Consider the following 14,318-nt stretch of genomic DNA (forward strand, 5'->3'; position numbering starts at 1 on the left):
ATTTGAAAATACATACCAACAGATATTACAATCTTGTGTTGCTAAACCTAAATGGAAAGATCCTTCCTGTCAATTAAGGTTTGGTGACTTTTCTTTATTTTTACCCATAATTCTGTTATGCTCCATTTAACTTGCATTTTAAAAAAAACCAAAATAATACATTTTGTTTGTTGAAACTGCCAAGAAACCTGCTGCAATATCTGGGAAAGTGTGGAATCTGGTGGACAGCTAATTTCCAATATTCACATTAATCTGAGTGGCACATATGAGATAATTTAATTTAGGAATTCACAAAGATCAAATCCCTCAAGCACCTCTACTGTCAACTTGGGCAAATCTCCACTTATAGTAAAAAAAACACCAAAGCTTTGTCTATTTATTACAAAGCCAAGGTTTAGAAAACATTTGAAAAGGAAACGCAGTTTACCATAGACTCACATAGGGTCAGTGTGTGTATGTGTGTGTACAGATTAGACGGGGAAAGATAAACATAAAGCCTTAATACCTTCCTGCAGGTCCTTATATAATGCAAATTAGATGAACCGTCATTTGGGATTTCAGAGTTTATCATTGCCTACATTAATCTGCTTATTAATATTGAGATTAATGCATCTCAAATGATGTAATGAGACAAATTATGCAGGCCTGGATCCAAACAACCCCGTGACTAGTTCTGTGTGCCCAAGAGAGCTTTGGATAATTTTCTTTAGCAGGAGCCCCATGCCCTCATGCTGCACGGCAAACTTTTGAAATTCAGGAGATTTTCAAGATGAGTTTGTGATATTATGTGGTGTGCCTGCCATGGAAGAGGACAAAGGTGGGGGATCCGATAATGGCTCCTCCTTGATCAATAAAAAGTCAATTAAATACCTGCAAATTTACTGCCCTGTCATGTGGAATAATCTGCCATTTGAGGTGGCTGCTCCTTTACTCTGCTTCATAGCAGAGATGGCCTTTGTCTAACCTATTGGACCAAATCTGTCTGACCTGTATATAACAAATTGATTCCTGTCACGTCACAATGAAGCATCTGGAACCCAGTTTAAATACAGCTTAATTCTAGCACATGTGGACTGCAATATGGATTAATTCCTAGAGGGCTAGGCGTCTTAGTGGAACACAAGCTTAACATGAGTCAACAGTGTAATGCAGTAGCAAAGAAAAGGCTAATGTTATTCTAGGCAACATCAACAGAAGTACAGTATAGTGTTAATATGAGCACAGTGGGACATGCACTCTGGGCCATACCTGCCAAGTCCTGGATGGAAAGATCCGGGATCAGCAGCCCGCGACACCGGAAGTTGCGTAGACACAACTTCCGGTGGTGCTTTCCCCTTCTATGGGCACCAGAAAATATCGGCGCCGGAAGTCGCGTCTACGCATGACCGGAAACACGTAAAAGCGACTTCCGGCACCAGCGCCGCCATTTTCTGATGCCCATAGAAGGGCAAAGCGCCACCAGAAGTCGCTTTTACGTGTTTCCGGTCATGCGTAGAAGCAGCTTCCGGCGCTGGCATCGCCATTTTCTGGTGCCCATAGAAGGGCAAAGCGGCACCAGAAGTCGCTTTTACGTGTTTCCGGTCATGCGTAGAAGCAGCTTCCGGCGCTGGCATCGCCATTTTCTGGTGCCCATAGAAGGGCAAAGCGGCACCAGAAGTCGCTTTTACGTGTTCCCGGTCATGCGTAGAAGCAGCTTCCGGCGCTGGCATCGCCATTTTCTGGTGCCCATAGAAGGGCAAAGCGGCACCAGAAGTCGCTTTTACGTGTTTCCGGTCATGCGTAGAAGCAGCTTTCGGCGCTGGCATCGCCATTTTCTGGTGCCCATAGAAGGGCAAAGCGGCACCAGAAGTCGCTTTTACGTGTTTCCGGTCATGCGTAGAAGCAGCTTCCGGCGCTGGCATCGCCATTTTCTGGTGCCCATAGAAGGGCAAAGCGGCACCAGAAGTCGCTTTTACGTGTTTCCGGTCATGTGTAGAAGCGGCTTCCGGCACTGGCATCGCCATTTTCTGGTGCCCATAGAAGGGCAAAGCGGCACCAGAAGTCGCTTTTACGTGTTTCCGGTCATGCGTAGAAGCGGCTTCCGGCGCTGGCATCGCCATTTTCTGGTGCCCATAGAAGGGCAAAGCGACACCAGAAAAATGGCCACCGGCAGAAGCAGATTTAAGGGAGAATATCGGGATAAAAACCTAAACGGGAGACCACCGGGAAACGGTAGGAAAAAAGGGGTTTTCCCGGCGAAAATGGGATACTTTGGCAGCTATGCTCTGGGCTTTAAGAAGGGAAGGGAGTATAATACAAGACAAAATTGGGATTCAAGATAAAGGGGTCTTAGGAAATCAAAAACTTAACATAAGTTAACAGTGCCTCAGTCAGACCACACCTGGAATACGGTGTCCACAATTTAAGAAGGATATTGACAAGTTGGAAGCATGCAGAGGAAGGCAACCAATATAGAATCATAGAATCATAGAGTTGGAAGAGACCACAAGGGCCATCCAGTCCAACCCCCTGCCAAGCAGGAAACACCATCAAAGCATTCCTGACAGATGGCTGTCAAGCCTCTGCTTAAAGACCTCCAAAGAAGGAGACTCCACCACACTCCTTGGCAGCAAATTCCACTGCCGAACAGCTCTTACTGTCAGGAAGTTCTTCCTAATGTTTAGGTGGAATCTTCTTTCTTGTACTTTGAATCCGTTGCTCCGTGTCCGCTTCTCTGGAGCAGCAGAAAACAACCTTTCTCCCTCCTCTATATGACATCCTTTTATATATTTGAACATGGTTATCATATCACCCCTTAACCTTCTCTTCTCCAGGCTAAACATACCCAGCTCCCTAAGCCGTTCCTCATAAGGCATCGTTTCCAGGCCTTTGACCATTTTGGTTGCCCTCTTCTGGACACGTTCCAGCTCATCAGTATCGTTCTTGAACTGTGGTGCCCAGAACTGTGGTGCCCAGAATATGATCAAGGGTCTGGAAACCAAGGCTTGTGAGGAATGGTTGAGGGAGTTTGGTATGTTTCACTTGGAAAAGAGGAGACTGAGAGGCGATATGATGGCCATCTTCAAATACCTAATGGCTGTCACATGGAACATGGAGCAAGCTTGTTTTCTCCTGCTCCAGAGGCAAAGACCTGAACCAATGGGTTCTAGTTACAAGAAAGGAGATTCCAATTAAACATCAGGAATAACTTTCTGAGAGTAAAAGCTGTTTGATAGTGGAACAGACTCCCTCTGGAGGTGGTGGACTCTCCTTCCTTGGAGGTTTTTAAACACAGGTTTTAGTTGAGATTCCTGCATTGCTGGGGGTTGGACTAGATGACCCTTGGGGTCCCTTTCAACTCTACGATTCTGATTCACAGTTATCTTTTGAGAAAAAAGGAGGAAATTTGTATACGGCTTAATAATAAAAACCTCCAAGTGGTTTACATAAAATATATATTACAATTATTGATAAGAGCAATAGCGACACAGAATTGTTAATTACGTTAACTGTTTTTGGGTGCCTAGACCTTTGAGATACCAAGGTAGCATTATTTTACTGGTCACCTAAATCTCACCCAAAATAAGGACTTCCATTTGATTAAAGAAAATAAATAAATCATATGAGTTTTAAGTAATTAAATCTAGATACATTTTTGTACAGTGGTACCTCGGGTTACAGACGCTTCAGGTTACAGACTCCGCTAACTCAGAAATAGTACCTTGGGTTAAGAACTTTGCTTCAGGATGAGAACAGAAATCGCGTGGCAGCAGCGGGAAGCCCCATTAGCTAAAGTGGTATTTCAGGTTAGGAACAGTTTCAGGTTAAGAACGGACCTCCAGGGTGTGAGGCTGAAGGTGGTGGGATTGTAAAAATGTATTGGGAAATGATATATAATGAATTGAAGAAAATGTTGAAAATAACATTTGCTAAACAACCATAAGCCTTTTTGTTAGGCATTTTAGGTCAAGATCTGCCAAAAGAGATGAGGACACTATTTATGTATGCTACTATGGCGGCGAGAATTCTGATAGCACAAAAGTGGAAGACCGGAGAAATTCCAACTAAAGAACAATGGCAAGAGAAATTAATGAACTATGCAGAACTGGCAAAATTGACGGACAGACTTCGAGAACAGTGACTTTGAAAAAGAGTGGGAACCATTTATAACATATTTGCAGAAACAAAGGGAGACTATTGACTTGAGGGCAGGATTTAAATAAACACTCACATTTTTATTAACAAAGAACATTTAAAATGATAAAGAAATGATATAGTGGATTCTTTAAAAAAGGCAGTATGAAATAAGGGGAAACAAACCAGAAGTGGAAGTTGGGGGAAGTCCGGGGGGGGGGAGCAGGGTTGTAATATAAATGTTATTGATACGAGATGTATGTAATGATAGAAAAAGAAAAGTGAATAAAAATTTAATAATAATAATAAAAGAACGGACCTCCAGAATGAATTAAGTTCTTAACCCGAGGTACCACTGGATCTGTTAAATTAGTAGTTTTGAAGAGAAAGAAAAACTTTGTTTTCACATGATACACAAACACTACATCAGACACCATGTTAGGAGAGGCTAAGAGAGGGCTAATGCCTTTTCTAAGATGGCATCTACCATCTGTACATGTTAAAATTATAAAGAGTGTTTTTTAAATATGCTGCCCTATTAATTGGCAGCCCCTTTTTAATTAATGAAAAGGTTTTTAATAGATTAATCTAACTGATTAATATTGCTAAATGTTTCAGTGCAAGGGGGAAAAGTCTTCTTGATTCTTTGCCATAGCTTACTCTGGGTGGATACAGATAAAGCAGCTGCGCAGAGAGCTGTCTGGGCTCAAATTCCTAATCTACTTAAAGAGAGATTTATTAGATTCCATCAGCAATCTGCATCTCTCATAATTCGACAGACGTGTATCTGGATTTGTAGTACCAACATTTTCTCTGGTTTGTGTTTCTAGAGAAACCTTTAGCTGCGGGTGGAAGACAGCATCTACGTTTGCAAGTAAAATGATTCATTACTGCCTGTAATAAATATAGCACTGATGTTACTGATCATACCATACAAAAGAAATATATATATTTCTTCTTAAGAGTTAATTCAAGGAGCGCTAGGTTAATATCATAGGACCTTTTAACTAATGGACAGCACAAGTCTCACAATGCAATCTGTATGGAAATAAGAGAGTTCAGGTTGACATATAAATGTAATCATTCAAATAAAGATGAATACGGGGATTGACAGGGTAAACCCTTGCATATTTACTCATAAGACTGGCATCTTAAAAGGTATATCAGACATTGTGCTTTATATTCCTAGTCATTGAACTAAGGCTGCATACACACAACGTTTTAATCTGGAATCAATGGAGACTGAGTACTTGTTTTTTCTACGTAGCCCACATACAATCTAGATCTATTGCATACTGTATTTTTTGGCCACTGAAAAGCAATTCTTGAGCAACTGGTTTCATTCCAAAAATACGGTAAATGATTCATGCAGACTGATTCTGCATTCACACAGTATGTTCATTAGGAAACAGATGGAAATTGATGTAAGCTGTCCTGGCATTGCTGTGTTTGTGTGTATACACAACTATCCAATGACACTATGGGTGGATGTATAGCCAGATCACAACCACCGCTTCCTTCTAGGGCATGTGCAGGCAGGAAAAGGTGTGGGTAACCTAATCAAGAGGAGTGTTTTCAAATGGGTACCTACCCTCGCTCTGTTCAATGTAGGAAAAGCCCCCTCACAAACAAGCCACTCCAAACTGAATACTCCCGTGGCAGCTTTGCCAGGAAAGTGGCAGCGAACTCACTGGAAGTGAGAATCAGTATTTAAACTCACAACAACCCTTCAAGGCAGACCACGTGGAGAGGTCATGACTGTGGCAGATCCTCTCCCCCCCCCCCCACCCACACAAAGCTCTTGACTTTCCTGCTTCTGTTTGCTCACTATTAATATGCTGGCATTAACAGAGCAGCGCTGAGTACAATGCTCAAATACAGCACACATGCCTCATGGGAAGAGAGAATATTTATTCAAACTCACAATGCCTATGCTCCAGATCAGCCTTTCACAACCCTGGGTCCCCAGATGTTGGACCACAACTGGTCATTGGTCAGGGATGATGGGAGTTGTAGTCCTACAGCATCTGGGGACCCAATGTTGAGAAAGGCTGCTTCAGATAATGTGGTAATCTGTAGATAGCCCTGAAATAACTTCTAGGGCACACTAGACAAATGGCATCACCGTTCATGCAATGGTAACGATGGTGGTGTTTTTACGTAAATTGCAGGCATGGGATCCCCAATTCAGATCAGGACCCCAGCAAAGGAAGGTGTCAGGGGGCTTTAAAGATTTGCCCCCTGCGGTGGTCCTAATCCAGATTGATAATCCCACATATGGTGTCTGTACTGGGGAGCCTTTCTTCCAGTGCAAATAGCAAGTGTGCCTCCTACAGGAGGGTTCATTTAAATATTTTTATTCATTTCCCAATACTCAAAAAAATAAATTCACAAAAAACCAAACCAAAAATAAAACATGGGGGGGGGGAACATAACAATTCTTACATTTTTTACTTAACATTGTTGACTTCCTCAATCCCCCCCCCCAAAAAACTGGGTCCATTTTAAAACCTCAATTAAGCAATTTTCATTTTGTATCTTAAATCATTCTAACACATTTTATCATTATCTCTCCATGGGCGTACCCAGCGTGGGGTGGGGGGGGCAGCTGCCCCCCCGAAGCAAATAAAGGGTGAATATGGTATAAAACCGCTCGTTGCGCGTGCTGTTGTCAAGGCAGTTCACCTTCTCGGTCGGGTACACGATCTTGCCGCAGCGGGCAGGGCTGTCTTAACTATACCAGCTGCCATGGTCCGGCACCCTGTCAGGCAGGGCTAGGCAGGGCGGGCAGCTGGAGAGCACGGCATGACAGGCGGGCTCGGCTGAAGCGAAGCTGCTTCCGTCGAGGGAAACCTGGACCTGGGCTAATTTGCATGTATGCAAATGAGGTGCCGCAGAGCATTGTGGGGCATCACTTTCTGTGCTGTGCTCGCTGTGACTTGAAGGAGTGTGGGCTGAAGTTAGCCCAGGTCCAGGTTCAGATCCAGGTTTCCCTCAGCGGGAGGCAGCTTCGCTGCTGCTGCGTGGTTTTAGTCACTGCTGCCGGTAAAGGAGCAGGCGAGGCAGAAGCGCAAGCGTGGGGGGCTTCATGTGCTGCCTCGGCAATGACTGGAAATGGCCCCCTCCCCTCTGGGGGGCGTGGACGTTGACCACGCCTCCTGGGGGATCCCGGCCACGTCATCGCCAGCCAGCCAATCGGGTGGCTGAGGTGGCTGGGGTGGGGGGGCATGGCTGGCGTGCCCCCCCTAGTTTTGATCCTGGGCACGCCCATGTATCTCTCAACTATTCTATTCTAAAAAACGTCCATTATCCTCCACCAATAATTAATCAATTAATCCAAATCAAAAATTATTTTCCCATCATCTTTTATTTCTCCCCTTAGCCTGAAATTTATTACCAATTTTTTTCCATGAATTCAAATATTAATTTTTTAAACATATCATTTAATCACTTAAAACTAAATCAGCCCCCCTTCCCCTGGTCTCAGGGTCTCCCAGATGATTCAGCGAGTTCCATAGGTCATTCCAGTTTTGGACCATCTGAAGCAATCAAAAAATAACATCCCTTATTGCTCCTCACCCCACCCCACCCTGTCCCTTCCTATCCACCCTTCTTCCTTGGTCATCCCCTGCTGCCTCCCCAATTCTTTAAATATTACAAAACACCATCCAACTGCTTTTCCACTTTTTAACCCGTTCACAATTTTTCTTTCCCTTAAACTCTGGCCCCAGTATGGATTCTGCCCTCCCTCTCTCACTGTGAGGGCATTATTCCATACTGGTTCTTCTTTAAAAGCTCTTGAAATCAAACATGAATCTTGTGTTTCCCCCTCTCACTGGGGGGACAATGTTCCCTTCGGCTTACTTTTCTTCTTTTAATTCTGCATTGTCCAGGACTAGTGGTTGTAAATCTTTGTCTAAATTCTCCTTCTTCATTTTCCACACAGTTTTGAATAATTATTTTTTCATTTTTGAAATCTGTATTGTGTTCTGATACACGTCATATCTTAAATCTTCAATAAGTTCCAGAAGTTGTTTTTGAAGGTCCAAGTCAGATGATGTTGTGTCTACTGACATCCTGCTCATCTCAAATTTCCTGGGAAAGCAGAGATTACTAGACAGGAAATGGCGTAGTTCTTATTTCCAAAGTTCAGAAACAAAAGTTATGTCCGATCTGGTTACGAACTCTCATTTTTAGTTCTTCTTCATATCTTAAAAATCTTATGTCCATTTATGAAAAGAGCATTGTCCAACTTCATCTACACAGCCTTATATTTTGTGCTCTCTTCACTGCTGACAGTTTCCAGCCTCAAAGAGGCAAGCAAATTCCTTTCTATTATGATGTCACAATGGCGGCTTGCTGATCCCTCCAGGGACCCGACTCCAGCTTTCAGGGGGACTTTCCCAGTCCAGAATAAAGATCTTTACAGGGGTTTTGCTAGGTTCAATCCTTCTCCCCTTTACCCTGCCTTAGGGGGAAGGTTTTAGCTCAAATTTTTGATAACTGAATGCTTCCTGTCAATCTTTCCAGCTTGGGGCAAATTAACTGCATCTCGGTTCACTCAATGGGAGGGATCGACTTCCTCTTTAAATCTCCTCCCATATCCAATTAAAAATTATTTCAAAGTCTTTTTCTTTACTTACGGTGTTCAATGTTCTCAAATCCAACTAATTTGGAAGAATCCACCACTCCAGGCTGCTGGCACAGAGCTTCACGTTGCAAGGGTAGCAGTTTAACTCAAGCACCCCTTCTCCACTCTGCTCGCTCTCAGCGCCCTTATTAGGGCTACTGGGGGGCGGAGGAGACCAAAAAATGGTGCAGCTGAGTCCCCACATCCGCAGAACACTCGATCTGGGGCTATTTTGGGGGTCCGCGTCGCTCTCACGGCTCCCCCCTCTCCCGCATCGCTAAGGAATCTCTCGCCAGTCAGCAATGGCGGCAGACCAGAAATCCCCTACAGGAGGGTTCAAAGGGTTGAAGAGCTCTACCTTCCACCACAATCCCAATCTAGACCAGCCTTCCCGTGCTTGCTATTTACTCTAAAATAAAAATCACAAAATTATTAACTGCGTGAATGGTGTTGTGTGCATTTTGGCCATATTTTGGAACACCAAAAATAAGGCTATGATTTGCAGCTCCACAATGTATTAAGTGCCTTGGTAAAAGGGAGTGTTGAGCTCTCACTTCTGCAGAGCAATAATGGCTGCCTAGTTCTATTTAAAGCTCTGATACAGAAATGCCAGAACACAAGTCAGTGCTCATTTGAGAAGGATGACAAACCTGTTGTGGTGTCAAGATAACTAAACAGAGGGTTGAGCCTGAAACAGAATCTCTCTCACAGACACAGCAGAACCACCCATTGTTTGCTTATTGTGCAATGCCTTTATTTAAGTGCTAAATTCGTTGTAATGGCTCTTATTACATGCAAACAACCCCACCTGTTTTATAGGGCCCTAATCAAATGAAGTCAGAAATAATCTATCCCAATGACGTTAAGAGAGCTGAGTTATCCAAGCTATTTTTAGGCACCATTGAAGATTCCACCCCCCCCCACCCTCATTCTCCAGCTTAATTCTTTTAAAGAAATTATTCATATAGCAATATACTGCTAGTTCATAAAGAAGATCACAGCAATGTACACCAAAAATATGTACAATACAAAAACACATAAGAACTAAAATCACAGATCATTAGCTAACTGTAATAGATTCCTCTCGCCCTTTAATTGTCCACATAAGACTGGGGGCATAGAAAGGTTTTCAGCAAATACTTAACAATTAATACAGAACCCCTTTTCTTCCCAATGTCTCAACAACTGAAACTGATTTGTAAAAATGTTATGAGAGACATTGCACATATCTTTGTAAACCAAAAAAAACTTTAATAAAAATAAATAAATAACAATTAATACAGAAGACACCTGCTAAATCTCCACAGCAACTGAACTGATGTCACTGAAGACTTGGTTTCATTCTGACATCAGTAAAGCCTCATCAACTCAGGGGCCAATTAGCAATGTTCCTACAGATCAAAGCTAGGATTTAGGGTCCCAGTAGGGATGCCACCTTTGGCTGGGCAAAATAAATGACAGGTTGGGCAAAATACAGGAACCACCATAATATGGCTTCTGATACTCATCTCACTGAGAGGATACCATGTTCAATAGTATTGAAAGCCATTGAGAAATCAAACAAAAGTAACAGGGTTTCAAAAAAATAAAAAATAAATAATGTCTGTGTTTGAAGCAGAAATTCAGCCTCTTCTTTGCCTATGCTAGACAAGCAGTTTACAATAGCAGTACAGTTATGCTAATTCTCTTTTTAGCCGCAGTTCTCCAAAGGATGGCAGACCTGTTTGCTTATATTGCAAAGTTACTTGGGACTTTAAATGGCAGAGGTTTGAGTAAAGAAAAACCTTCATACAGTTGAAGATTTGCAGGGTGCATGTCCTTTCTCTCTCACATATGGGGCAGCTGTGGAATAAAAGAGGGAGACGTTTGTGCACAGCAAGCCAGGAGGAAAACTGGTAGGGGAAAAACTGAGCTGCCTCATGCGAGAGAGAGAAATGATGCAAAGCATGCAAGTATTCAACATTACGTTTATTCCTGGTACCATCCATTGACTTCAGCATAAAGTTCCAGATTCAATGTAGCAATTTAGAAGAGATATTTTATTAATAAGCAAAGACCCTTATATGTATAACATCCACCATATGAACTTACTGAATGAGCTAACTGACAGGTTTGCTCTCAAAATTCTTAAATACTAGTGTAATTCAGCCTGTTGAGTAAACGGGCGCTAGAACATCCCAGGGTTCGGAGAAGCGCTTGCGCAGCGCTTCTCCGAACCCCGGGACCTGTCCTTGTTGTCGGCGACAGGGGGACAGGAACGAAGGAGGAGAAAGCAGCCCTTTCTCCTCCTTCCTTCCTCTCCCCCAGTCGCCGACAGGAAGGAGACATCCCGGAATTTGGAGAAGCACTTGCGCAGCGCTTCTCCGAACCCCGGGACCTGTACTTGCTGGACGCACACATGCGCTCTCCCCCCCCCACCAACGCTCAGTCCGGCTGGGAGCGGCGGTTGGCGGCCGCAGGAAAACGGTAGGTGGGGTGGGTGGGGAGAGTGTGCGTGTGTGCGCGTGCAGTCTCTGCATCCAATCCCTGTGTCCGTGGGGCACATGCGCAGTAGTGCAGACACAGGGACACAGGGAATCTGGACGCAGAGACACTTGCACTTTATTATATAGGATGCTGAATAGGAGAAATGAGGTGGCATGAAAATTGAGCTTTTGTGCAAGCGAGAGATGAAAAAGGAGGAAAGATTAGGAAGAAGGGTGCTTAGCAGTTGCAATGTGTGGGAGCAGGAAGATGCAGGAGGTTTGGTTTGTGTACAGTGTGGGGCATAAAAGGAGGGAGAGGAGACAAGGACATGGTGATAAAGGTGAATTCAGAGGTGCAAAGTGGGGCTGAAGAACAGAAGAGACAAGTAGCTTCAGAAATGGGGTTCAGAAGGTGAAGAGTAACTTAATAGTTGCATGGGATGAGAAGGGGAAACTAGGTTGATGTGGGGGGTGAGATGGGGCTGGTGAGTGGAAAGAGCAGGTCTACAGCCCCTAGTATACTAAAAAAAAATATGTCAGATTAGTTCAGTGAGTCTTACTCCCAAGAAAACATGTATTAGACCGAAGTCTTAGGCTGTGTACACATTGCCAGCTAAAAATGCAGCTAGGTCGTCATTTTTTTCAATTCAGACCGAAGCAGGTTATGAGGAAAATGTATCAAAACACAGAAGGAAACAACAGGATAGATATAGATTGTGGCTAACATTGTGTGTATACTATTTCCCAAATTGTGGTGGGAGCACTGGGGATGCAGAGTAAACAGGAGTGTGAACACAAGCTTAGAAGTATTAAGAATTCATTGGTGGATCAATTTGAATTTGTGCATCCAACAAATTAGGTCTTAAGAAGTGTATACTGTACTTACTGCTGCATAACATCACACAGAATAGCATTAAACCAGAAATCACGCTTGGTTTCAATGGCACTGAATGAAGACCTGGTGGTACGAATGCTTAGAATTGGGGTGCCAGACGAATTTCTACCCCGTTCTACTACATTATGTAAAATCAAACAGGAAAAGGTTCAATGATGATGTTTTATAAATTGTATTAGAAAATTTGCTTCCAAAGTTTCATTCTCCAACAATTCCGCTCACCCTCTTCGATGGCAGGCCCAACTAGCTAATGGGAATGCTTGGGCCTGCTCCCAGGGGTCATTAAATTGCGGCCTGCCAGCTGTCTCCCCTGCCTTTTCACCGGATCTCCCACCCTCCCTTAATTTAATTGCTTTTACTTGTGCTTTGACCTTGGACCAAATTGGCTGCCATATTCAGGGGCCAGGCAGGAATTTCCCCATGTGGCAAATTGACATCAGCCATCTGGTTTTCACCTACCTCAGAGCAATGAGGTTAGGTGGTTAGGCATTGGGTAAGCCTAGATCCTGGCTGGAGAGGAGGTTATAGCCTCTGCCTGCCCCTCCTTGAGGAAAGGTATCCTGTTTAAATGATTTGGGAGGAGTGGCTTATTTCCAAAGCCCAGGGGGAGCTAGGGCCATACCACTCCTCCAACAGGGACTCTGCGGGGGGTACCCCTATTGGACATAGGTCATAAGGAATGCCCCCCAAGATGTGGTTTGCCCTTAGATGCGCTTCCAGCGGAGGGGCTGGAGTGGAATAGCAATGACTTCACCCAATGCCTATGGCTGCCAAACCATTCTGTACTGTAACCAATAAAGTGGTGGCCATATTCAAGGTCAAACCCAAAATGTTGTTGTCCTGTGTGGGTACTCATTTCCCGAGGGAACTGTGGAGTCACAGGGCCTTGGCACAAAAACCATCAGTTCTCTCATTCACCAAAAATAACAGGCAAAGCTTCTGTTTTATATTTTTATGTTTTATTTTGTTCAGTGATACACTGTATTTCAAACCACACAATGCACAGTGGTTTTTATTAATCATTACAGCTGTCCTATATGTAGTGTAAAAATGAAACAAAAAACCAATTTTGAAGAAAGCTACTTTTCTGCTCCATCCACTTGGTGCATCAACAGTCAGCTTAGTATTTTTCACACTCCAGAAATGGCTTGCGTTTTCCACATGCCAGCTCCCTTGGGACTTGTAACTATTTAACATACTGTTACATGAAATGGGGCACTTTATGTGAAATTTTAAAAAGAGCTGAATAATCTTCTAAGTTGGACAGAGATGCTTTTGTTCCATGCAGAGCTACAAGGCACATTAATGCAAGAATATAGCTTGATCACAGGAAAACAAGAAATCATTGTAGCTTGCATATAAAAGCTGGCCTGTTCTCTGTGGTCATAAAAGCATCACTTGATTTGCACCATCATTAGAAGTGAACTGACCTTTTCTTGTTAACATTTCACACTCCACAATTAGTAAGCAACTGTTGAGCGATGTGAATGCCTTTGGAGATACAGTATCACCTCAGGCAAGGATGCTTATTTTAAATTTCAGACAATCAGATAAGTCCACAGCAAACACTGCAGGGCTTGTGAGTGTGTAGCCAAATGTAACAAGGGTGGAAAAAACTAGAAGAGTGTGTATCCACTGTGTCCTGTGATTTCCTGCATAAACAAAGGTTAACAATTTAGAGTCAGAATCCGAAACAAACTATCTTTGGAAAACTAACTGAGCTTAGGTCAACATTTTTGAAGGCAACCTAAGTTTTGGAGATGTGTGTGATGGTCACATGTGCATGCCAGGCCCCTTCATTTTTGGGAACAACCCAGTGCCTGGGGTGATCACATTCTTACACCCGATAAAGGCTGTCTTTTGGCATGAAAGTGAAAGAATTCTCTACTATCAGAGGGGCACTGTCTTCCTTGTTCTCTGCATGTTTATTGTGGATAAACAGTCAGCAAAACTATAGCATGGAACAACAGCCCATTTCTAATGCAAATGAATAGTAAAGAACTACAAAGTCTAGGAAATATGGTTTTTTTTTGGGGGGGGGACAGAACCAGAACATTATGTACATGGGCTTGGTGGAGATGGCAGATAATGAACATTTCACTCATCTTCATTAAGGACCTCACCAACCTATCCTATGGTTGACAGCAGGAAGTGGTGAGTGCTGTTTAGACATACTGTGAGCACCTTGTATGATTTAATACCACCAGGAAGCTAG

General features: G+C 43.3%; 1 protein-coding gene across 5 annotated transcripts in view; it reads right to left on the bottom strand.

The window, feature by feature from the left end:
- LOC118095417 (poly(rC)-binding protein 3) overlaps positions 1 to 14,318 on the bottom strand; it is a 265,815-nt gene that overhangs the window by 48,172 nt on the left and 203,325 nt on the right. The window lies entirely within an intron of this gene.

Source organism: Zootoca vivipara, chromosome 13 (genome assembly GCF_963506605.1).
Source record: "Zootoca vivipara chromosome 13, rZooViv1.1, whole genome shotgun sequence".
NCBI classification, from domain to species: domain Eukaryota; kingdom Metazoa; phylum Chordata; class Lepidosauria; order Squamata; family Lacertidae; genus Zootoca; species Zootoca vivipara.